The following is a 26,613-nucleotide window of genomic DNA, read 5'->3' as shown; positions in this document are numbered from 1 at the left end:
TAACGTGTTATTAGCAAGAGCCCTCATTACTGTCACAGCTATGAGTGGGGCTTGCACATGCTTAAATTTTAGTCAGTTAATCCAACAAAAAAAGTCCACCAGAGACCAGGATTCACTAGTTTCTAGTGGGGACTGAACAATCCAGTCATTTGTGTGGATGCTAATGCACTGGAATCCTGGCCGGGGCCTCTGAATACACATGCAATATGAATGCAAATACGCACAATCCCAGCAAAAATAGATATTTCTGTGTGTTCAAAACAAAATGCTCAATCTTTAGGAAAAACTAGAATGAAGGATTTGGACAATGTCATGCTACAAAAGAAACTGATGACAAATGGAGGAAGTTATTAAAAAAGTATATTTAATTTTGGGCATATGGACAACTGCTACTTTTTAAAAATGAAAGCAGTTCATTTCTGGGAGACAAAGCTGCTGTTGTAAGCAGGTCACACAGGTCTGCCTCAGACTCTTAATAGACTGTGACTCCAGAAATACATGTTCATACCTCCTCATTCCCGCTTCCAGAAAGGATGTTGAATGCAGTTTGCCTGAGAAAGTTTTGAAACCTAACATTTCCCCTGCAAACACACATTGGGATTCCTGGTAACAGCTAGTATTGGTATTTCAAAGATGATGTGGTGTGAGGATCTGTATCTTTTAAGTACCCGGCCTTGGGGAACAAGTGTTTCTGGTTCCCTGTAGAAGCCCCTGGTTTTTTACAAAGAGGCAGGAGGAACTTCTCTCTCTCTCTCTCTCTCTCTCTCTCTCTCTCTCTCTCATCTGAGAGTCCTAAACATCCTGCACCTCCTGCTGTTTCTTTCCCAGCTTCTCCCTCGTCCTGATCCGAAGTCCCAGAACAGTCCTGCTCCTACCCTGCCTATTCAGTTCTTTCCAGGATCTTTGTTTGCAAGCCTCTTTATTTAGTGTTTTCCTTGTTTGCACTATCGCAGTTATTCCTCATTTTTCCTCTGGTCCCTCCCCAGTCCCATTTACTTTCCCTGTTTTCTTCCCCTACTCCCAATGCTGGTTAAGTCCCCCAGATACTGGCCCCGTTTTGAAGCTTGCTGATTGTTGTTTCTACCACTGTCGCTTTCCTTTTACCCCTCTGGTTTCCAGTCTCTCTCTTCCTCACCCAGTTACCTTTTTCTAATGCTCTCCATGCATCTTCATGGCTGACTGGTTTCCTTTCTGTATTTTCAGTTAGAAAAAATCTTGCTCTCTCTATGGTAAAGTCTGTGGAAGGAGTCCTACAATTTGTAGGAATATAGGTTTAATTACATATTCTATTGGTCATTTTTGGTATTGTTTTTTTTTTTTTTTTGTATCCTTACAGAGATGGTTAAATGTAGACCACTGGCTCAAAAGCCAACCCTACTGAAATTTGAATCCGTGCCTCAAATTGTGGGATGGACAGATCTCTTGAAAGAAAAAGATTTAGGAATAAACATAGCAGTTTAGATTCCCTTTTATTTGTCTTCAGAGTTGGATGCATTCGTTTAAACTGATTTTTTTTCCAGAAGATTTCAATGTGAGATGGAAAATATTACTAAAATGTGGTAAAATTACACACAAACAGAAATCAATGTTTTATGCTGAGGAGTGTTGGGTAACCTTGACAATAGACTCTGTTACTTGTCACAGTAAAGATATATATGGTTGCTTTCACCCCACTTTTCTTCTAATATCAAACAGCCATGGTGACCTGTATGCAGATAGACCTTCACTGGCTTTAATGAGGCCTTATGAAACACTGCAGCCTTCCTGCTAAGATCTCCTTATGAATAAGTAGCTCATTTTTGTATGACCTTAAGCAGAGGGACTGTCTGTCTATGAGTATACACGTCAAAGATTACAATGGGCTCCCATCTCTTTGTACCCTTTAAGTATTATTAGACCATAAATTAAACATTGACTGTAGTCATAATAACAACGGGCACAGATTAGCTCAAGACATCAATAGCAGCCAGCTTCTGCTGGGCATTAACTTAATCACTAAGGAAACAAGCGTGTAGCGTCCTGGAGTGCAAAAGGAGGAATGGCTATCCGAAAAGTAATGTACAACTTTAGGATCTCATCCAGCTAATACTTTTTGGGCAGCGCAGAATGGCTATAAATTGCCTGAAAGTAGCAATATTTTTTTCACCTAATTTGAATTTGGGGTCTCTTTGATTTAAATTGTCCTCACAATGAGAAGATATGCTTTAATATACATGTAATTACTTTGAATAAAATATCGTATCTTCTAGGCTTTCTACTTTGAAAAGAATAGAAATCTTGACTTTATAGTAGAACAATAGCATTCTTAATGCTGTTAATAGTTTCTTGATAATACTAATTACATCCAATCACAGATTACTCTTAATTACTTTTTTAATAACATGCAAAATAATCTATTCTAACAGACAATTTATTAATATATTTTCTAAATGTGTTGATAACAAGTGGTAACATACATTTACTGAATATACTGTTACATGCATGCTTCATTTCACTTGTAAGTCAGTTGACCTTAATAGAACAACCTGCAATAGTGACCAAATTCTTTGTAGAATCACGATCTAGTTCATTCACTACTTATAACAGCAGATACTTTATTTATAATATTTGAACACAATAATACTGATTATCCTTTTAATTATTATGAAATAAAGGCTATCGTGTTTTTAAAAGACATTTATTCTGAAATAGTGGTTTATTATTAAGGTAATCTCCTGTATTCCAGTTTTTTGATTTATCAAATCATGCTTTATTGCTAGTAAGACTAGAAGTTAAACAGATATTACTGCCTCATGAGATCTCTGCTGCCTTGTAGTCAATAGCCTATTCAAAAGATTGCAAAAACAGTCTTTAATTGCAGTTTCTCTGTATTTTTGTTTTTGATAAATGCAAAAGCAGAAACAGTTACTAAAACTTGAAAGCAAACACCACAGAACTGGCATTTCTTGAAGCACAAAATGTTCAGTACAAATGGAAGAGAAGTTTCAAGGTTCTTTTCTTGTCAATTGGATCATTTTATTTTTTGTTGGTTTGGATATTTGTCATTAAAAGTACCAGTACCTTGGCATCTGCTAGTTCTACAGCTGTTCCTAGCTTTAGTTTTTCTCTTTCACAGGAGAGGTATGATGCTGAATGCTGTCAAGATGTTGCACATAATACCTGCCAAGGGGCAGATGCAGCTATGGCGGTCATACAGAACCTCCTGGAAGATTCCCCACTGCATTATTGTCTTTTGCTACATTTTGGGAAAAATAGCTAAGTTAACAGGTTGGGACTTTGGTTAGAAAGAAAAGATTCCCAGCAGTCTTTTCAGAGAACCACTTCCTCATGGTAAGTAAGCTCAGCACATTTACAGTGCTCTAGAAATCCTAAGGCAATGGATTTTTTTTTTTTTTTTTTTTGTAAAAGAAGTTTGGAAACTCTGAGGACTAAAACTCCATCATTCAGATGTTTGTTTTGGGTTCTATAGGTTTTGGTTGCTGATTTGTATAGAGTAGGTTAGATGTTTTATCAACTCTGTACTATCCTGATAACTCCTGAAATCCAGCAGTATGTTTGCAGTTATCTATATGAACTCAAACCCATGTTCGTAGGTATCAGGTCTCTTCCAGTTTTTTTTAAATTAAGATACTTACATAATGTTGATCTTTCTACTTCCATAAGGCAAAGCAAGATGGCTGCCATATGAAATATGAATCACACCTAAAAGGATTTTATTATACATAATTAGACCTATGGCTTTGTCCACTTCAAGTTGTTAGTAATATCTTCTTAACATAGGGGAACCCAATTTAATCAAAGGCAATGCATGAAGTGTAGCTGCATTGACTTTCATTCACTAGCTTACTTTTAAGCTATATGAACTATTGTTTGGAATTAAAATCTTTGGCAGAGGGAGCACTGAATACAGAGCAGAATGACTCCAGTGCAGAAACACTGTTTGGCTCTCTTTGCAAGGGTAAACTTGTTTCCCCAACACAGGAACTGTAAGAAATACAAATTAGTAGTTACTTGGGCAATTCAAGTCTGGGCTCCCCAGTGATGCAAGCATCACAGGCATGAAGTTTTGTTCTTCACACATGCACAACTACTGGATGATTTTTCAAATACTGAAATAATAATTGCTGTGAGATGCTCTCTGATCCTCTCTTTCATGAAGTCTTGTGAATAATCAACATTTTTTTAAAGAAAAGTTCAAGCGACTTTTTAAAACATGATGTCAAAAACAAAGCTTGCTTTTAGAGATAATCCCCAGTGGAATGACTTTCAGCTGAATAATGCTTTGTCTTTTTATTGACAGGTCTTAACTTCTTTATGTCTTTCTGTTTGTTCACATCAACCTTGTTATTTTTTACTTTACAAGAAAGCAAACAGCCTGCAAATCTTTTCTGCAGACAAGTCAATACATTTTTATACTTTCTGGTGTTTTATTTTCAGGGAAGTTCACATGGAGAGGTTGGGCATGAAGCCAGATGTCCTGGAGGTAATTCCTAGAGCTGCAGCAAGCTGTGCACTTACTAACAACTGCTTTGAACAAATACTTCCAAATGGCAGGCTCACTGATGCTTGTTTGTGGAGCTGGGTTCAGGAGAGAGGTGGCTCATGATCTGTTGTTGCCCTGTGCTATTGCTTCATGCTCTGATCCAAGAATGGAAGAAAGTTTGAGACAGGTGAGCACGGGGGAAGATACTTGTATTTTGAAAGTCTGAGTATAAATGACATTTAGCAGGGATGAGCAGTTTGAGTGATACAGTGATATGCTGTAATGCAAATTTGAAAAAGGCAACAGTGATTCATTTTCAATATCTAAATAATTCAACTTCCCATTTCAAACATTTCTGTATCAGCATGAAGCATCTTAGAATCCTGCTACCTTGGTGAGGTGAACAAAGGCCTACTTCTGAAAATATTTATGCATAAATCTCTTCTGCCATATTATGGAATGAGCCAGAGATTTTAGCCAGTAAGAGAAACTTCAGAAAAAGCCAAATCAGGAATTGCTATGCTGAAAGGACTAGGAATAAAATTGCCCCAAAATTTGGAATGTCTGTTCTAAATCATCTTCTACATCCAGAGCTCTGCACAAAACCATCGTCATAAGGGTACTAGTTTCCCTCTTGCAAGATGACCTTACAGAAAAATGGCATTGGGAACATTCCAAGAGCAGCCACATATAGACTGTGGGCTGTTGCAAGAATTTTCTAGTTCTCATGCTTTCATGGATGATTTAAGCTAGATCGTATCTCTTTAGCTCGCTTGTGATAATCTCATGAGATGAGGTGTCAGAAACTCCACAAAAGTCAAGATACGTCGCAACCACTCTTTTCCCCTTATTCACCAGCCAAGCCACAACATCAAAGAAAAACTGTGCTCTGTTCTTAGTAGCTAACTATTTTCATTCATTATGTTATTTCCCAGATGTCTGCAAACTGGTTTGATTCAGAAATTTTTAAGCCAGATTTTTGTAATTCTCTGGGTCCTCTTTGAATCTTTTTAAAAATTTCTTCTCTACTCCAGTGAGATCAATTGTGTTCTCCACAAGATCCTCAGTAAAACTACTGAGAATTGAGATATTTGGTTACTTCCTTAAGTACTGTAGGGTGAGTTTTCTCATACCCTGTACATTTGAATATGTCTCTCTTACTTAAACAACTTCTTCTTTCCGTATTTTGGCCTCTACAATACTGCTTTCTTAAAATTAATTTTGCTAAGTATGTAATTGCAATCATCTTCTTGGGTGTTTTTTAATTTCCATAGTGTTTCAACCAAAGCATTAAAATACAAGGTATTTTTAAGGTCAAGGTTAAAAACTTAGAAATCACAGGAGCAGTTGATTTTGATACAAGTGCTCAGTGCCACTGGGGGAAATTCCTAAGGACTGGGACAAGTGTCATTTCTGGCCTGAAGAAGGAGGATCTGGGGAACTTCAGGGTTCTCAGCCTTACCTTGATCCTTGGGAAGGTGATGGAGCAAATAATATTGGAAACTTTCCAAACACATGAAGGACAAGATAATGACTGGGAATAGTGAGTAGGGGTTTATGAAGGAGAAGTCATGCCTGATCAACCTGATAGCCTTCCGTGACAAAATCACCAGTTCACTGGACAAGGGGGAAGCAGAGGATATTGTTTATCTTGACTTCAACAAGACTTCAAAGACTGTCCTCCATAACATCCTCATAGACAGGCTGATGAAGTATAGGCTAGGTAAGAGCACAGCAAGGTAGACTGAAAAATGTCTGAACTGCTGGGCTCAAAGGATTGTGATCAGTGACACAAAGACCAACTAGAGGTAGACCCCAGGGGCTGATACTGGTCCATTAATGTTTGAAATCTTCATTAATGACATCAATGATGGGACAGAATACACTCTCAGTAAGTCTTCAGACAAGACAAAATGGGAAGGAGTGGTTGATGCACCGGATACCATTCAGAGGGACCGTGAGAGGCTGAAGTGGGCAGAGAGGAACCTCATGAAGTTCAACAAAGATGAATGCCGAGTCCTGCTCCTGTGGAGGAATAACCTCATGCACCAGCCCGGGCAACTGGAGGTCAACCAACTGGAAAGCAACTTTGCAGAAAAGGCCCTGGTGATCCTGGTGGACCACAAGTTGAACATGAGCCAGCAACGTGGCCTTGCAGCAAGAAAGGCAAACAGCATCCTGACTTGCATTAGGAGGATTGCCAGCAGGTCAGGGGAGGTGATCCTTCCCCTCTAATCATCTCTGGTGAGACACATCTGAGTGATGTGTTCAGTACTGCCCCCCGCTCTCAGTACAAGAGAGTCATGGACATACTGGATCAAGTCCAGAGAACGGCTACAAAGGTGATGAAGGGACTAGAACATCTCACATATGAGGAGAGGCTGAGAGAGCTGCATCTGTTCAGCCTGGAGAGGAGAAGGCTCAGGGGCATCTTATCAATGTGTATAAATACCTGATGGGAGGGCGTAGAGAAGACGAGCCAGACCCTTCTCAGTGATGCTCAGTGGAAGGACAAGAGGTAATTGGCATAAACTGAAATACAGGAAATTCCACTTAAATATAAGAAAACACTATTTTACTGTGAGGGTTGTCAAACACTGAAACTGGTTGCCCAGTGAAATTGTGGAGTCTTCATCCCTGGAGATACTCAATTTGACTGGACACAGTCCTGCTCTCCTTGACACTTCTTTGAGCAGGGATGGTGGCCTAGACAATCCTCAGGGGTGCCTTCCAACATCATCTGTTCTGTGATTCTATATTCAGCTAGGATTGCTTCCTAAACACACATAATTCATTTCCAGTGCAATGTCTTTTAGTTATTACTTTCAAAGAAAAAAATGTAATATGCACTATTCTTCAGAGTGTAACAACATTGGAAGAAAATTTGAGTGCTGGTGAAGTCTGCATATACATGTTGAACATATATCTCCAACATGGTGCTTGTAGGAGAGAAGTTTAAGAAAGAAAATTACCAATTTTTTGCAGTAATATTTGATCTTTATTAGAAATGAAAAGGCTGGCAGAGGTATATAATTTTATCTAGATTTGCTTTATTTTCTTGTGCACAGTGGTTGTTGGCTCATTAGGTTATTGTCTTGCCCTCTGACTCATATCTGATCTGAAACATCATTTGCCTGCTAGTAATTAGTATCTCTGTCTCTTTCTCATTAAAGTAGCCAATATGCTTTCCTTCCTACTCCAGCTGAAGCTGGCATGAGTATTAATAAGCTACTAAGAGAGAACCTTAGGACTGTTCCATTTATTAGAAGGGCTTCCTTCTCTTTTTACAGGAGGTATAATCCAGACTGTTCAATTTAGCTGCCTGTTTTTTGGCAGAGTGGGTCAATGCAGTCCACCTAAAAAACCCCTCTTTAAATTTCCTAAGCAGTCAGTGCATTTGTGAGGCTGACAAAAGGAGATTCAGGACATTTCATGGAAGCACTGCCTTTTCTCCTTTGACTGGCTTGGAAAGTCTTCAAAGAACATCCAGTCCACCTAAATCCACCTCTTTCCATGTAGGCTGTATGTTCTGTAAGGTGCCTTCTTTCACTCAGGCTCTTCCGGGGATGGCTGTTACTGCCAGTTACTCACCTAAGATAAGTTATGTACTCCAGAAAGGGTGGGGAGACTGAAAGTCCTAAAGTAGTGTCCTAAACAACAACTCAAAGAAATATTACTCTCTCAGTGGGTTTCACAAAAAGCTTAGGGAATGAGGAGAGAGCACTTCCTATTTTCTGGGTGAGATCAGTGATTTTTTTTAAGGGTGACCAGAGACCACATTCTACATGGAAGAACAGTAAAAACATGAAACCCCAAATTACCAGTCCTAGGAAGCATGACTGCACTATAGCAAATAAAGCTTAATGTTCACTTCAATCAGCTTGAAAGAGAACATTTCAATTCTATTTAACACACTGAATAAAAATTGATTAATGAATGTTGAAATGCTTTATTTCCATCAAAACTCAGAGAATCCTAGACTATTCTATCATGTTTAAATTGAAATATTGCAGTAATACAATGGATCTACATGGAATCTTCATTCCATGACAAATGCTGATATTTTAACTTTTTTTTGTCCAACCTGGAAGAAAAACTGAACTTTAATATTGCAAATTCTTAAAATCATGTTTTTGATTTTTCTACCAAGATGCAAAAGGATTCAAATCCCTTTTGTTCATGAATTTTTACTCATATATCTGTTTTTATAAGAGACCATAAATCACATAGCAATTGGTCTTCTCCCCTATTTTCATTTTCGGTGAATAGTAGCATTTAAACAACTTTAATCCTGGGAAATAATGGAAAAAGAGATAAGAAATAAGTAGTAATATTATAAACCCCTGAATTTTCTAAAAACTTTCACACAAAGTGGTACAGTGGTACACACACAGTGTTCCTCCTTTCCCATCTTGAGTTTCACCTGTGCAGTTAAATGCAAATGACTTCCTGCTTCCAAAAGTGCTAAGAAAATGTTTACAGTAGGATTTAGTTCTTATATAAGTATATGACCACATTACTGTTTGGCCTGGCATGGCTGTGGCTTTTCATATGTAATATATAGAAATATATACATATAAAAATAGGTATTATATATAATATATAACCAAGAAATTTATAGAAATATAAAGACATATATTGTTATATATTTAAAATAAAATTTTATTTCTAAGACATCCTTCAAAATGAAGGATGAAATGAAATAAGTTGCAATGTGATAATTCCTAATAAGAGCTTACTATTTTGCAAATAATGCAAACATAACTTTTTATTTAATCTCTCTCTTGTTGTGTATATATGTACACTGAGATATGCCTGACTAGTAAAATCTTTGGAACTTTTGCTTTTTCCACACTGACGATGCGATGATAAAGTAGTTATGTCAAACCAGGAACTACTTCATTATAACATGATCAAAGGGAAGTGCAGAACACCAAAGCATTAGTACTGAAGAATGTAATGATATATAAATAGCTCAGAGAAAGTGATAGCACAACTTCAGAAGTTGTGCCAGCAATTGGATTCAGTTATTTGCTTGCTTCAAAGAAATCTGGCGCTAGGGAAAGAGTTAGCTGGGATCACTGCTGCCCCTGTGCCGTGGGAGACACCGTGATGCCATTGTTTGCAGCCCTGGATGGGCACTTGAAGGGTTGTTAAGAGACTTGCTGGTATTGCCACAGGCCTGTCTTGCATGGTGAGTATCAGAGACTGAAATGTCTGCTCATATGCATGGGCAGCTACTGCTTGGGTTGCTGCTAGAACTACATAAATGTCCAAAAGCATGTTTAAATGACTGTGGAGCATATCTGTCACCTGAACAACGCATTCACCTGTCTCCTGAATTAAACAATGGTTTATGGTGGTAGAAGAGACCAATGTACAGACCTGCAAACCTCTGCTTATTAGCTATTGTTAGAAATAAAATCCCAGTGCAACTTTGAAAGAAATATAGCCTGTGGTTATGGAGTATGTTTATGGTACATGTATTGTTAAACTAATTATACATCCATTTGCTTTTATTGCATCTAATGATATGCATTATGACTATGCACTATGAATTTAGAAAGCTACACAGCTTGGCTCTGTCTGCGTTGCTTAGAACATCATGGGTGGTTTGGTTCCTGGTCTGACCTTAAAATCCTACTGGGCAATGAGATTATGTATTAGGAGTGCAACACTAAGGCAATGGTAAGAGTCGTCCCAATCTTGGTATTCCTGTCTGTGTAGACCCTTTTGAGCCTACAGAGTACCACATTCACATCCATGATTTGCCAAGAAGATCTTTGGAGATCTACCTTTGGAGATCTTACCTATCTCCAAAGTTCACTTATACAATACATCCTTGTGTGCTCCTCAAAAGTTGTCTGATTGTTTACCTGTAAGGGAGAACACAGATTTCATGCTCAATTCATAGCCCAGACATGATACCACTAGAAATTCTGGAGACAAAGGCTTTCTCCAACAGAAGATGATGAGACACATGTCAGATTCAAGAAACATTATTCACCCTAAGTATACTAAAATACCTAAGATATCATAAGTGCTCTTCTTAAACAAAGAGGTTGGGCAAGAAATTACTCCTCAGCTTCATTTCCCCAGTGTGATGCGTAAAAACCTCAAGACGCTGCTGTTTATGATGCAAACTTAAAATAATCTGAAAATAGTCAGTCATTGTAGAACATGGCCCAGTGTGGCCAGTCCAAAGCCAAACATTTTGCAGAAAGACAGGATTCTTTTGATATTACTCTGTCCATAGGTTTTAAAATAAGGCCAGATTTTAAGTGTGTTTTTGAAGCCATACTTTTGACTCAGAACAAGAAAGAACCCCTCAGAAGATGTTACCTGTTCTGTCCTTCAGGGTATCTCAGATCCACTGATTACCCAGCACTCATTTGACTGCATCACCTTCTTTTGCTCTGTACAAAGCAGTCTAGAAAGTTCATGTCCAAAACATCACCTCAGAATTGCTGTGCTTGCTCCTTGCATCCCTGCTTACTACTTTCCACAGCAGGTATTTCCATGACTTAGATTATGTCTGTGGCCTGATCCCTTTTTGGAGATGGAATTGGAGAAAAGCCAAAGTGGAGTTGGCTATGCTTGAGACAAGACAGAGACATGTCAATCACTGCTAGGATTTTGAAGCTCCAGTGTGTCAGGACTAGAAGGATATATCTCCTGTAATTTTCTCCCAGATAAAGCAGCATTTCCGGACTTTATTAACCACAGTATGTTAGGATCATTCTTTCTCCAGGGGCTTGATATAAGCTTGGAATGGCAGGCCTTTCTATAGTTTGGTGGGACAAACATTGGTATGTTGCAGGGACAGAGGGTAAGGGATACTGGAATTAAAATCAGGACCGTTGGCCCCAGAGACTGCATGGCTGCCTCAGTGGGCAGAGGAAGAGGGAAAGGCTAGTGTGTAAGATGCAGGTGAAGAAAAGGCAGGACTAGGAAAGCTTAAATGAAAGAGACTAGTGGTTCATGAACCCCTGTTTCTGTAACAATAGTCCTTGTCTCCTGGGGAGGCAGTCTAAAGCCTAGTAATTCCCAGGTTCCCTCATCTGAGACTCAACCTCGCTAGCAATAAGCCTAGTAATCTCAGTCATATCCTGGGAAGAGATGTTGACCTCTGAGCAGCTCCAGCTCTCTCAATGTTTGGTATGGTATGGTGGTTGCCAGAGTATTGTGTCCCCCCCGGCATGGTTGGGCTAGTCTGGTAAATGCTGCATTTGCTAAGCTGACACCCAGGGAGGGCTGAAGCTCTCTTCCAGCAGGACCCTGCTGCTCAGAAGCACTAAGGAAGCTACTGAAAATGGCACTTTGGTGTACCTGTACATTGCACCTGTACGTTGGCATGTAGCATTGGTTATACAGCACAGAAGCAGATGTCCTCATGAGGCCAGTCCTAAGCCTATTCCCTCGCAGTTTTGGCCAAGTCCCCTGGAGACTCTTCTGTCTTGAACCCCTGAGGCTACTCTCTTTCATAGTAAATTTTTTACCTCCCTACCTCATTGTTCATTGGGAATGGACTTTATATTGATTGTGGCAAACAGCCAAAGCCCTCTGAGGTGACAGGCACCTGGTGAGCATGAAGAATGGTGCTGAGAATTATGTAGATAGAAGTGGGGGGAAAGACAGGGGAGAAAATGGATGGGGAGATAGCATTTTGTACTTGGATAGAACCGCTCCTGTTGGTGTTCAGTCTTTACTCTAAAAGTAGGTGATTACTTTCATACATAGCAGAGAACAGAGTTGTGACACTGATGGATCTGATCTTTACAGCTGGAGGGAGAGGGCAAAGAGGACTGAGCAGGCAGAGACCCGTTGGTGTATGGAAGCAGTTTACAGCCAAGGTGATGGCAAGGTGAAGCAGGTTACAGCCAAGGCATGTGTCACTAGGCAGAGCACCTGGTGCAACCAGTTGGTATTGCCCTGGACTCACACATGATATGCAGAATTGATTGTTGCACCCTGTTTTTGGCTTACTGCCATTAATGGCAGTGGGGACCCTTTCTGGGAGTGCAAGCTGTCCCTCTAAGCCAAAGGGTGGGTGGGAGGTGCATGCTGTATCTGTTGATAGTTGGTCTGGGTAGCTATTGCACAAGCATGCTAGTCCATCACTGCACTTGTCAATGAAAGCCTAGGTCTTCCAAAGGAGGAGTCACGCTGGGGATTCCTCTGTGGTGTGGTGGTGTGAATGCACAGGGAATGGAGCCTTATGTTCTTACTATGGCTGCTTCAGAAGGAAGACCCCTGGCCTTTTTGTTGCTTTGGATGTAGCTTCATCAAAAAACAATGCAAATGTTTTAGGAGTTCAGTAGTAGGTGGATCTAAAAATGAAACGGGGGTTTGAATTCAAGGTGAAATCAGGCCTAAAATTTGGATTTGGTACAAAACTTGTTACCTGCTTTTGTGAGATTTTTGGTATCTTAATGGTAAAATTCTTATGGTATCATTTTCATCTTGTCATACTGGAACCAGAAAACAGTGACCTTAATTAGTTTTGAATCTGATAAGGAAATTGCATGGTTTCAGATGCGGGTTCATTGTTTTGACCTATGTCTGTCCTGTGACAAAGGTATGGCTGGAAAGGATCTCCACAGATACAGTCTAATGGAAAGACCTCCTTACCATGACATCAGCATCACAGAACTCTTCCCATCTTCAAATTCTGTCATACTTGAGCAATGCCACTGATAAAGCAGTGTGAATTTGTTAATTTTTAACAGAAAAAGTTAAATGGAGTAAATGACACCACAGTAAACTGTGGTACTAATGAAGCTGTATTTGTTTTTTTCTTGCTATAACTTATGATTAAAAGTGCAAGAAAAAAGAAGTTTTATAAACACTGTAAATCCCACTGTGAGTTCATTAGTCAAATCAGAAAGCAGTTGTACTTTTTAATAGGAATTTTTATATACCATCATAGGCCTGGAGCTGTAAACTTTAAATCCTTAATTTAAATATAAGGCTGCTGTAGCCATTAGCCTGGTGTATAATCTCGGATAAATACTAAGGTAATTTGTTTGCCTCCCAGCATTTCTGAAGTAAAGAGTGTATAGTATTACAGCAAAAGTGAGCAGTATGCTGTAAAGGAAGCACAGTTATTACTGCTTTACAATGATTCTTTCAGTTTATTTTCTTCCTAGGATAAAATGGTTTATCTGAAAAACAGAAAGTTAAATTATCACATGTATGAAATTCTTTTCATGTGCAGGTAAAATGATAAAGATGGGCATGAAAATCTTTATTTTCTTATACATGCCATATGTATGATGAGTACACTGAGGTTCTGCAGCCTGTATTATTTTATAAAGTAAGAGCAGGTAATCAGAGCTCTTCCTTCTGGCCTTATAGTGAGGAAGGGTATTTGTGCATGCATGTTTAGTGGAAAGAAATTAAGATGGGTATAATAGATACTATTTATTTACTTCTTCATTCACTCACATTTGTAAGAGCTATAAAATGAACACTCTTTCAGGCTCCGAACACATTTACAGTTAACACATTTCCATTGCTTTGTTGCTATGCTGTAACTGGATGAATTTGTCTTTCCTCACTCAGGTTTGGTATCACACCATCTTCCTGATTTCCTGTTTTGCAAAGTTATATTTCGTTACGTCTTGACATTTTAATGTTAGTTGCCAGAGTCTTACAATGACAGTAATTTCACTTGTTTTGCTTTCTGTGTGTATTTTCCTTTTAGTAATATTGTCTTTCATCATTTTCTGATATAAAGTCTCATATATTTGTGACAGCTAAATTGAATACAATTTCCTTGCAAAATGTCAGTGATGTTCTGGAGGTGGCGATGATCAGTCTATTTTGAAACAAAAGTCAATACTTGTGAATTTTTTAGTTGTTCTATGAGAGAACAGGTGCATGCATTTGAAGCAATTAAATATCTTGCATTTCACTTGAATGACACTAGATGGCCTTCCAAATATTTTTTTGCTGCTGTTCTATACCATATGATATGGAGTAGTATGTTATATAGAGACTTCAAACCTAGGGTATTACCTGATGACCTGCATTCTGCTCCTTACTAGTTATGCTTGGGTAGATAACTCTTCTAAACTAATTTTCAGTATATCATAGAACTACATTGCATCATCGTTCTGGTTGTCTTCTATGGTAGTCATTTATTGGTGTAGATGGTAGGGGGTTTTTTCTTTCAATATTAAGACAGTGCAAGTGAACAAATATTAGTAATTAATCTGTTGTGGCTAGAGATGGATGATTTTCTAGAAAATCGGTTTGCTGAAAAACATACAGTTTTGATATTGTGAATTATATTGACCAAAAATGTAAATAAAAAGAGGTTTGGTCAGCATTTTTCTGAGCATGAATTATTTCTTGACAAAGTAACATTTGGGAACTAAAGGCACATGAAAATCAATCTTCCACTTCCAGCCACAATTGTTGTTACTATTAATTGTTTCAGTGAAGAACAGCCCCTATTGTTCCAGTTTAGCTCAATCCAAAGTGCACCTCCACCCCCTTCTAGTTGGACAAGCTCAATTTCACTATTAAAACTGCTATGTGAATAAACATCCCACTGAAATTACCTGATCAATAAGGTGAAGATATTATTAAGCTGGAACAGGCGAGGTTCATCTAACCTGAAGGATTAAATTTGCCAACAGAGTAATTAATTTTTCAGTGCAACAAGTAATGTGTTTTACTTCGTAAATTTGAATCCCTATGTCTCCAAATTACCAAATGTGGCTTGCAGTTTATCAAATTGCTCATTTCTTGTTGTGATTATCTTGTCAGCATGCTTGCAGGACATCTTATGCCTATTTTTTTCCTTGTGGACTCTAATCCTTTAATATTTTTCTTATGGAGAACCACTGCTGCTCAGTGCAGTATGCTTTTTATTGAGGATGTGGGCCAACTGCCATTGAAGAAAGTGGAAAGTTTCCCACTGACTTGAGCTGAAATTGGATCAAGTCCATGGGAAGCTAATCAGCATGGGAAATATGCACATACTTACCCTATTACTATTTATTTGTGTCTAAGTAAATGGAGTACCACCAAACTTGCAAATTAAGCTGCCTCCAAAAGTTTTCCTACTTCTCATATATTGCCAGTATGGATTGACAGCACATATAAGTAAATCAGTGGTGACATTAGACATGTGCAGTCAGTGTATGAAGCTCCACGCTTAATTTGGCCACATGCTGTTTGCCTTTTCATGTGAACTAACATGTCTGATGGCCCATGGGTAGCAATTTGTGCCAGGCTACCATGCCTGGGTTCTATCTGAAATAAGGACTTTTAACATTCAAGTTATACAAGAAAATAGCAAGAAGATGACTAACACAGGGAAGCAACTACAATTATTCATGTGTTCTTTCTGGTTTTACTATTCTTTTTCTTTTTCTTTTTTTTTTTTTTTAATCTATAAAACATAAAGTGATAGTGGATTGAATCCCAGATGTGGAGACATGAGTGGGAGATGATGCAATATTTTGCCAGCCTTCTGATTCCTGGGAGCTTCCAGTGGCAGTTATCAAATTCAAAGTGGAGGTCTGGTGAAATATCAATTGATTGTGATGCTGAAGAGACACGATTATGTCAGGAACTAGCTGTATTGCTTTTATTACCACTTCATAGCTCTATAGTTTGCTCATTTTTCTCTCTCTGCTGCTGTGTACTTGTTTTTAAGTGTGAGGTCTAGTGAAATGCTGTTAGAGTAGAAAGGTACTATTCAAAACAAGGTATTCTAGAGACAGACCTTTAATGTCTTGTTTGGTTTTGAAAAGACTAGATTGTAATGGTTGAAGTAAGCATAAGGCCGTAGGAAGAGTAGCTACTCATTTGGTTAAAAAATTGCCTCAGAGTCAAAATATTTTGTAATCTGCTTTTTTTTTCCACTGAGAAAGGTAGTACTTTTATATGACCTACATCTGGACTAGAGAAATAAACAAAGCCAGGGCACAAATTTGAGAACTGGCACATGATTGACCGTATCTGTTAGCACGCTGTTGACATAGCTCTGGTGCAGGATGGGCCACCCTCTCTGCAGGAGAGAAAGGAGAATGTAACATCAGAGCTCAAGCCATGCTGTGCCCTTTGCCTAAGCATCAGGAAACAGGCCCTGGTCCATTTTATTTAGTAGCAGACTGCTTCAGGGGCACAGAAAAGATTCAGATTCTCTTATTCATTTAATTAACTTGTAGCTTGAATTCTTATGTGATACTTTCAAAAACTGTAATTTAAATTGGCTGTTTCTGTCAACATACTTTCAAGGGCATGCACATGACAAATAAGTAAAAGCTATGTAAAGACATCTGGTTATTGTCTCATGGTCTTGAAGAAAAATTGCAGGTGAATGGCTGTAGATAGTTTAAATCAAGATGATCCTGGAAGTACCTTTCATCTCATAACAGAGCAGTGAAATATTGCAAAAGGTATGTCAATATGTTATATTTATACTTTAAAAGAATTGTTTTATTAAAATAATACTATAATGAGAGCTAAAGTGCTTTCTGATGTTACAAATACATATAATGAAAGTGGCAGCTATCTCCCAAGAATTACTCCTGGACAGAGCTTAAGCCTCAAGTTAATTTCTAACCCCTTCTCCCTTTCCCAGCCTTAATTGATAGATAATTTTTGGCAGCACTGTCTGCAAGTGATTATCTTTAAACTTTTCTACACCATATGTCGCTTCCAGAAGGAAAAGGTTAAGGTCCTCGTGATTACACTACTCTTTTCAGAACAAGCTCCTGGTCCAAATATGGGGGTTCTGGAAACAATGCTTTTTTAAAGGAAAAGAGTTTTGATTTTGAAGCATCCCACACTATGGAATATGACATGTTGTAAACAGAGATTGAACAAAATATCCAACCTTGTAAGTGTTGGATATTTTGAGCATTCTGAGCATCAGAATAACACCCAGATAAATATAGATCATAGGTTTCAGTTCTTGCACTGAACAGAACAAAGATTGTGTGGATATTGTATTGGGACCAAAGACTTCTCATCTACCATCTGTGGGGCTTTTTGACCCTTCTTCTGAATCACTGTCACTACTAGTCTGTTATGATTTGTTTTATGTTTAAATTGCAAGTGTTTTGGAACAGCATTTTGTTCTGTGTTTTGATAGTGTCTAGTGTAAATGGCTTGTGGTCTATGACTAGGAACCAAACTAAACAGGAATTAAAATAATAATGCATCATCTAGACCATACGTCTCATCAAATTGTTGCTTCTCTTACTCAAATACAGAATCAGTGGTGAATTCTTATAATGGCTATTCAGTACCCATGCCATATTTCTAATTGCAATGTCTATGAGCAGTAATATTTTTTAAATTCAATATTTCTCAACAGCATAACCAGAAGATTCAATAACATAAACCTAAAATGTTGTCTGCAGAATGATATACTACAGAAGGCTTCCTCACCTGGCTGCCTAGTCAGAGGTGGGTCTGTGCTGAGCAGGGGTACAACTCTGAGGAGCACCTACTTCCTTAAGATGCTCTTAATCTTTCTCCACCTTCTGCACCAGTGACATCTTTGGGGTAGTTGAGGCCCTCCCTCTCCTCCTGTAGTGCCCTCTGTCTTTCTCAGGATGCACCCATTTTCAAGGAAAAAACCAACAGGAGTTTATTGGCAACCACCAAGAACAAGGAGTCCGGAATCATTCAGGAAGTCCTGGTCAAAGTCTCCCATCTTATGCAGAAAGGATTTCTTGCTTCACAGGTATTTTTGATCCCAAGTATGGCCTCATCTTTGAACAAACTATCTTTCTCTTTTCAGGCCTAGCAAAAGTACAGATGGAAAACATTAAAGATGGAGTTTTATTCAAAAGGTGAAAAGTAGGTCTTAAGCAAAGGCCTTCCCTTATGCCCTACACTAACTTATAACCATATCCTGTAGCTCTCAAGGAAATCTTCTTAGCCCTTTTGGGAAACAACACTCTGAACTTGCCCTTATCCTTTTCCTTCCTCCTTCTTCCCCTCGCCCCTTGCCAGGGAACATCCCTTTTCCATGGAGTGAATGGAGTTGCTGGAGAACGTTCTTCTTCATCCTCCTTCTACTCCTGGATTGGACTGGGAAGTCCAGATCAGGGTCCCAGGTCCTCGCCCTGATGCTGAATTTTTATTTCCCAAATTTTTATTTTCCCAATTTTCCCAAAAATGTCTTTTGAGCCTTGTGCTAGAGCTTGAAGACATCAGCACAGTGTTTACAATACACATCTGTGGAGAGATAATTGATATTCTTGTGTGGTCTGGAAATTCTGCAGGATGAACCATGTCCCCGCACTCAGAAATCAGACTCAGAGTAAAATATATGAAGTGCGAAGAGGAAGGAGTAGGACAGAACAGCCATGCTTGTGAGTGTTGCCAGTCAGCACATCATCAGTAGGACAACGGAGTGCTGACTGCCACAGGACACCTGTAAGCAGGATATACTGCAGATATCTTCCTGATGACAGATACTGCATTTCAGGGTAATTACAGACTGTACACAAAGCCAGAACAGCCCCCTTCCAACGGCTAATGATGTAATCTCAATAATGGTTTCTCAAGTTAAAGTCAGGTTTCTTACTGACTTCCATCACACTAAGCACAGAACAAATACAATTGATTTGATAAGCTGCTGTACACTGTAGATGTGACAGATAGTTGCACTTTGTGCTCTTCCTTGTCTTTTTAATGGTTGAATTTGTGAGTAATTATTGTGAGGACACTTTCATATATCAACATTATAAATTTTGAATCAGAATGTTATATTCTGATAGTCCATTGAGATATTTACCTTGTAACTCCATTCTTTACAGTGACTCGAAGTTTACATGTCATAGCGAAAACAGTAGCAACACTTCAAACTGCACTTGGTTGCTTCTAAGTGCATCTCTTTCAGGGCAGGTTTTGCTATCTTCTCTCCCCTTTGAGCTAAAGCACGTGGCCCGGTCAATACTGAGGTACGTTGATGCACTATTCTGCAGGCAGATACCAGCTTGTTTTGCCTGTCCTTCACACCACCAGCAGACATACTGCATTTGTGCAGTGTCACAGCTGAGGAAATAAGCCTGAGAAAACAGCTGGAGCTCAGCCCTGCATGAGAGCAGCTACACAGCTCAGGGCATGGACAGTGAGAGCGTGTATCTGTTCAGCATATACAGAATCACAGAATCACAGAATCATATAGGTTGGAAAATACCTTTAAGATCATCAAGTCCAACTGTAAACCTAACACTACCAAGACCACCACTATACCATGTCCCTAAGCACCTCATCCAAACGTCTTTTAAATACCTCCAGGGATGGCGACTCAACCACTTCCCTGGGCAGCCTGTTCCAATGCTTGACAACCCTCTCAGTGAAGTAAAATTTCCTAATATCCAGTCTAAACCTCCCCTGGCGCAACTTGAGGCCATTTCCTCTCATCCTATCACTTGTTACCTGGGAGAAGAGACCGACCCCCACCTCTCTACAACCTCCTTTCAGGTACTTGTAGAGAGCGATAAGGTCTCCCCTCAGCCTCCTTTTCTCCAGGCTAAACAACCCCAGTTCCCTCAGCCGCTCCTCATCAGACTTCTGCTCCAGACCCTTCACCAGCTTCGTTGCCCTTCTCTGGACACGCTCCAGCACCTCAATGTCTCTCTTGTAGCGGGGGGCCCAAAACTGAACACAGTATTCGAGGTGCGGCCTCACCAGTGCCGAGTACAGGGGCATGATCACTTCCCTACTCCTGCTGGCCACGCTATTTTTGATACAAACCAGGATGCCATTGGCTTTCTTGGCCACCTGGGCGCACTGCTGGCTCATATTCAGGCGGCTGTCAACCAACACTCCCAGGTCCTTTTCCGCCAGGCAGCTTTCCAGCCACTCTTCCCCAAGCCTGTAGCGTTGCATGGGGTTGCTGTGGCCCAAGGGCAGGACCTTGCACTTGGCCTTGTTGAACCTCATACAACAGGCCTCAGCCCATCGATCCAGCCTGTCCAGGTCCCTCTGCAGAGCCTTCCTACCCTGAAGCAGATCAACACTCCCGCACAACTTGGTGTCATCTGCAAAATTCCTGAGGGTGCACTCGATCCCTTCATCCAGATCATTGATAAAGATGTTAAACAGAACTGGCCCCAACACAGAGTCCTAGGGAACACCGCTTGTGACCGGCTGCCAACTGGAGTAAACTCCATTCACCACCACTCTTTGGGCCCGGCCATCCAGCCAGTTCTTTACCCAGCGAAGAGTACACCCGTCCAAGCCATGAGCAGCCAGTTTCTCCAGGAGAATGCCGTGGGAAACCGTGTCAAAGGCTTTACTGAAGCCTAGATAGACAGCATCCACAGCCTTTCCCTCATCCACTAGGCGGGTCACCTTGTCATAGAAGGAGATCAGGTTGGTCAAGCAGGACCTGCCTTTCCTGAACCCATGCTGGCTGGGCTTGATCCCTTGGTTATTCTCTACATGCCATGTGATGGCACTCAGGATGATCTGCTCCATCAGCTTCCCTGGCACCGAGGTCAGGCTGACAGGCCTGTAGTTCCCCGGGTCCTCCTTCCGGCCCTTCTTGAAGATGGGCATCACATTAGCTGATCTCCAGTCAGCAGGGACCTCCCCAGTTAGCCAGGACTGCTGGTAAATGATGGAAAGGGGCTTGGTGAGCACATCTGCCAGTTCCTTCAGTACTCTTGGGTGGATCTCATTAGGTCCCAAAGACTTGTGAGTGTCTAAGTGGTGCAGCAGGTCACATACGCAAAGTGACATCTTGTTTGCATGCCAAGTACACATAGCTTTGCTCTCGCAGCCCATCCCGTCTGTTATCCTGCTAGGCCTAGGTGCCTTGTGCTCTTGCAAGTCCTCTTCTTCCAGGAGACCACAACAGTGCTTGATTAAAGTGATTCCAAGCTAAAATCTTCAAAACAAAATATTATTCATTCATCCAAGAAGTTCTGTAACAGGGAGCAAAAGGATAAAATGAAAACAGACCAATTCACGTGGGGCTTACCTTTATGAAAGTCTCTTTCTCTTTTATATTTTTTTTTTCACCTCCCTGCAAGATTTTGTTAATTTGAGTCAGCGCTGTCAGCTGCATCCTTGGCTGGGGAAGACAGCCTGCTCGCTGTAATTTGTGCCTGTGAAGGACTCATCTCCAGTTACTGCTGAAGCTGTATGTAAACTGCTTCCTATTGCTTTCTTCTTGAGACCCTTTTTTTTGTGTGTGTGTTTTTTGGGGGCGGGGGTGTTTTTTCTTGATCTATCTCTTTTGTTACTGGACTCAGGAGTGAGAACGGCCAACTTTGTTGGCCAGTGAAGCAGCAGCATGCACTTGGCTTGCATTGTTAACAACCTCCTTTCTTTGAACTTTTGCTGTTAAGGAAGCTACAGTGGAAGTTACTAAACTGAAGAGTTGAAGAACAGCTGCAGAGGACACAGGCTGACACTATAATACTTTAATAAATTACATATATTGCCCAGATCTAGAAAATATAGTAAGCTTTAGGTTTTATGTTGGTATTGAATACTCCTGCTCGCTCAGTCAGCCATGTCAGAACCCTGCCTGGTGCTGTCTTCTGCAATGGGAGAGGTGGGAACCTAATGGTCAGTTCTCTCTCTCCATTTCTCTTTCTTTCAGTAGAGATGTTTATAACACAGGTGTCTTGGCATGTGTGACTGTTTACCTGCTCTCCTCAGTAGTCTTGGACGATCCAGTGTTTGTACTATTCTTGCATTAGCTTGATGCTTTTATGTAGAGGGATGCATCTACCACTGGCATAAGCATTATTTTGGATACACATGATGAAGAATGATAATTGTAATGCTGCATCCAGTGTAGCACTGTGCTAAAACAGTGGTCCAAAGCAATGGAGGCACCTGTTCTCTCCTGTTACTTTACTCCTATATATAAGTTTACAGCTGTTGGCCATCTGGTTACTTTTCTGCATATGTTGCTAGCATGTCCTTGTGAATAGTGGTTATGCTTAGATTGGCAGCCAGAGACCTTGGCACCAGGAAAGACAGCAGCAAACTGGCGAATGGAGCTGCGATATATCAGCCATAAAGGAAACATGCAGAAAACCTTTCCTTTTTGCAGTGAGGCTACTTCTTCCCTTTTGTAGAACTGCTACTGCTATAAGCAGTAGGACTATATGTAAGCTAGTGGACAGAGTGTAGCAGGGATTGTTCTCTGCCCATAAGACTAAGCATTGTGGTCAGGCTTACACCTATATGGTTAAAATCTTTGCCTCCCCAGAACTCAGTGGATTCATCTATTCTGCCTCTTGCAGATGGTTCCCTGATGAGCCTTTTGCCCCTTCTATTTCACAAGCTATTCCTGAGTGCCTGGCATGGCATCTGCTATATCTATGTGAGGAAGCTGCTAACAATTAAACAAGATGGATGACTGCAAAATAAGGCTAAAACTATGACTGGGCACTGTTTACTGTACTATGGATGACTTAGAGACCTTCAGCGTCAAGCTCTCTTGAATGAGAGAGATGGAGCTGCTGGTAGAGCCCTGCTAGGAAGGGCCCCTGCTCTAGCGTTTGCTACTCGCCGTGCTGTGCATTATCTCAGCAGCCCTACCCAGGAAGGGGCTCCCAACTGAGCTGGGCAGCTGCCACGGCAATGTTGTTTGCAGGGGTAAAAAAAAATGGGGAGATTGCTGTGTTCTGCTGGCTGTGTGATCGAATGGGGTTTTATCACTTCTGAGCAGAGTCTTAGCAGCTATGTGTTGCCTTCTCCATCCCAAACACTAAATTCCACCATTGGAGAGCCTCTGTATGTTGAATAAAAACTGTGGTGCATGATAGAATAAACAACAATTGAAAAAGAATTAAGATATTGCCACTGATAGCATGCAACTTTAATAGAGGGGATATTTTTGTATATGATTAAAGTGATTACTTTAACTTTTAATTAGAACATCTGAACATATTTAAAAAGTATCTAACTTGAACTTCAGAGTATTTTTTAAATAAGTAAAAGAGCAATCACTTAGGGAAGAAAATCAACAGATGGAACCTAAACCATAACATCAAAATGATCACTAAATCTGTTACTGCTTTCAGTACATCCCTTTGAGTGTTCAAGATGTTGATTCAGGTATTAAACACATCAGGTATTTGACATCCCCTTAGCATAAGTAAAGTGCAATTAATATTTTGAAAATCTTCTATTATTACTATGCCATTTCACAGAAATGCACACACCTCCTACATATCTTAGATCTTGCATCCTCATCAGTATTTCAGGTAGTACAGAAAAATTAACGTGTATTTATTAGATTCATTTATATTAAAATGTAGCAATTTCTTGTTGAGTTTGTTTTCTGAGTTATCTGTTACTTATGTCTATATATTTATTTTGCTTTTTGCTTTAGAGAACAGCTATTTCTGTGCAGTTCAGCCGTTACTCTGAATTCCCTTTGTGTTTTAAAGTTGTTTATATCTGAGACCAGCTCAATCCTATTTATTATCTTTTAGCAGAAAAGGAATTAGAAGCAATTAAGCCAAGTCTTTAGTTGTCTGCAGTGAAATGAAGGTGTCCCTTTACCACTAAGGAAAAGATACCGGGGCAAACCAGCATAGAAAAGTCTGCGTCCACACTGTCAGAATCTCTGTGAGTCCAAAGCAGGTTGTCTGCCTCCAGACTATCAACTGAGAATGATCCCTAGCGGGAAATAGTCCCTGGCCCACACTATTGAACTGTGCCCAAGAATTGTTTGGGTGGGTGCATGGGTTAAAGTTATGACAGGTAATCCTTAGCCTCATACAACAGAAAAGGTGTGGCATCTTATGTGCACACAGGGAGTCATATGGGCTGAAATGCGTCTGTAGATGGGGTTCTTTTTCCATCATGTCTCTGTGCTCTGGAGTACCTCTTTCAGGTTGACAACACAATGCTCTAAAATGTCACTCTTCTTGATAGACATCGCCGATACGCACTGTGATTTTTAAAGCCTTTTTAAAAACTGTGTCTATTTTCTGATACATGAAGAACCTGTATTTCAAAAAGATGAGTTTTGATTTCCTTCATACTCTCTGATGCTTTATTTCAAGCACAATTTAATTTTTTATAATGCTGTTTCTGAAAGACCTGTACTTTAGTTGATTCTTTTGTTTCTGAAACACTCAGCTGAGATTGCATTTGTTTGTTTTGTTTTCTTCCATCAGTGCTGGCAATCTCTGAGCTTTCAGCTTTTTGTATATTTAATAAGTGTGTTCTTGTATATTTAATTAAAGACAAGTGCTGCTTTGCCATAAGCTTTCAGAAGTTTATCTAGAAAAGTTTAGGGAGAAATGCTCCTTTGCTACCTAGGCTGAAACTCCTTCTACCTTGATTTTCTTGAACAATTTTCTTTAGTACAATCTGCAGCATTTTTAGGTAGGTCTCACTCTTGGAGAGTGCTGATCTCTACAGGTCTCCTTGCTGGCTCTCCAAATGTGTGGCAGAACTCACCAGCCCTGGCACTAGCAGTATGCTAACATGATTAGAGACTCCAAAGCTGTATAATCATTTTAGCATGCTGCTAGAGCCAGGGCTGCTATGCCCTGCCATACCAAGAGGCTTCTGATTTGATGACATTAAGAGATAGAAAATTCATTGCCTCTCTTGAGGCTTTGTTCCATTTGTTAACTACCTTCATTGTTAAAAATATGCATCTTGTTTCTAATTTAAATTAATCTGCTTTGACTTTTAGTCACTGCCATTTTTTACTTTGCTTAAGTATTTCAATGACTGAAATTCTTCCTGCACTTCAATGCTGTAATCAGGTCTCCTCTCAGTGTTTTTGTTTGGGTTTGGGGTTTTTTTGGTTTGTTTTTTTTTTTTTTTTTTTAATAATGCATAGACTGAGCTTATTCAGTTTTTGACAGGTATTTTCTTCAAGCCTCAAATAATTTTGGAAGCGATTTGAGAAACATTTCTAACATCCTTTATACGTGGAGATTTGGAAACTTTAGAGATGTATTCAGCCATAAAATGACTTATTTTATTACCTATTTTCTTGTTTATAGATAGATGAAATCTATTGCAGAGGAAGTATGCCCATTTGGGAGATGAGTACAGTACTCACCATCGATAGTCAAGGTCAGATTTTCAGAAGATCTCTTCTATTTTACGTACCTGATTTAGAGTCATACTTCTGTCTAGGACTGGATGGTCTCTAGGCTGGAGCATTGAAGAAGTTTACATGTAAAATTGCTCATTTGCTGTCCAGAATATCTATTGTAGTATCTGTGGAATTGGAAGTGGTCAGTATGACTGGAAAGTAAGAAATGTAGCGTGCATATGTGTGTACATTTAAGAAAACAAAAAACTGATTTACCAGCTACAGACTTAATATAACTTTAATAATACACAACATTTTGGAACAGTTACAGAAGTGAAGAAGAGCTTGAGATGTGGAAGTAAATAAAAATGAGGTAAGGTACAACATGGTTTTACCAAATGGAGAATTGCGCAAGGCTTATGTGATACTTTCCTAAGACAAGATAACTGATTTTCCAGACAAGTGAACTGCAGCAGATCTCATCTATCTAGAATACAATGCAGTCTTTGAATATAGTGCCTCATGAGAGGTTATTAGTTCAACAGCAGAAGCTGAGGATTAATACAAATACTATTATGTGTGTAAAGATCTGGATAAAAAAAAGCTATGTTGGATGAAGCTGAAAGGGGAACTGTTGGATTGGAAGGAAGTCATTACATAGAAATTTCTCAAAGGTCCATCTTCAGAGCATTTTGTTTAATATTGTCATAAATAAAATGGGCAGAAATAGACACATGGTAGTAAAAATGACTAAGGTCACAAAATAACCTTAACAGAAAGGAGGATCAGAATATAATTTGGTCGGAAAACTGAATGACCATGAGAACTGAGAGTAATAGTATTATTAGGAAAGAGTATTAATAGCATGGGGAATGTGGTCATGAATTAGGGACTGAAATTTGCTAAGGTAATGGCTCTTTATCTATACAAGACAGAGAATAAAACGTGCACATATGTGGTCATAAAAAGAGCAAATGTTACATGAACACATTTTGAGCAAAATATTTCTAGTGGAGATAGAGAGGTACTTGTCTCATAAGGCCTCTGAGCCTTGGTGCTCAGGACTGAGAAAGATACATTTACAAAAGTGGAACAAGTGGAAAGAAAGATTGTCAAATGT

Source organism: Mycteria americana, chromosome 3, assembly GCF_035582795.1.
Source record: "Mycteria americana isolate JAX WOST 10 ecotype Jacksonville Zoo and Gardens chromosome 3, USCA_MyAme_1.0, whole genome shotgun sequence".
In the NCBI taxonomy this organism is placed as follows: domain Eukaryota; kingdom Metazoa; phylum Chordata; class Aves; order Ciconiiformes; family Ciconiidae; genus Mycteria; species Mycteria americana.
This window is presented reverse-complemented; position numbering follows the sequence as displayed.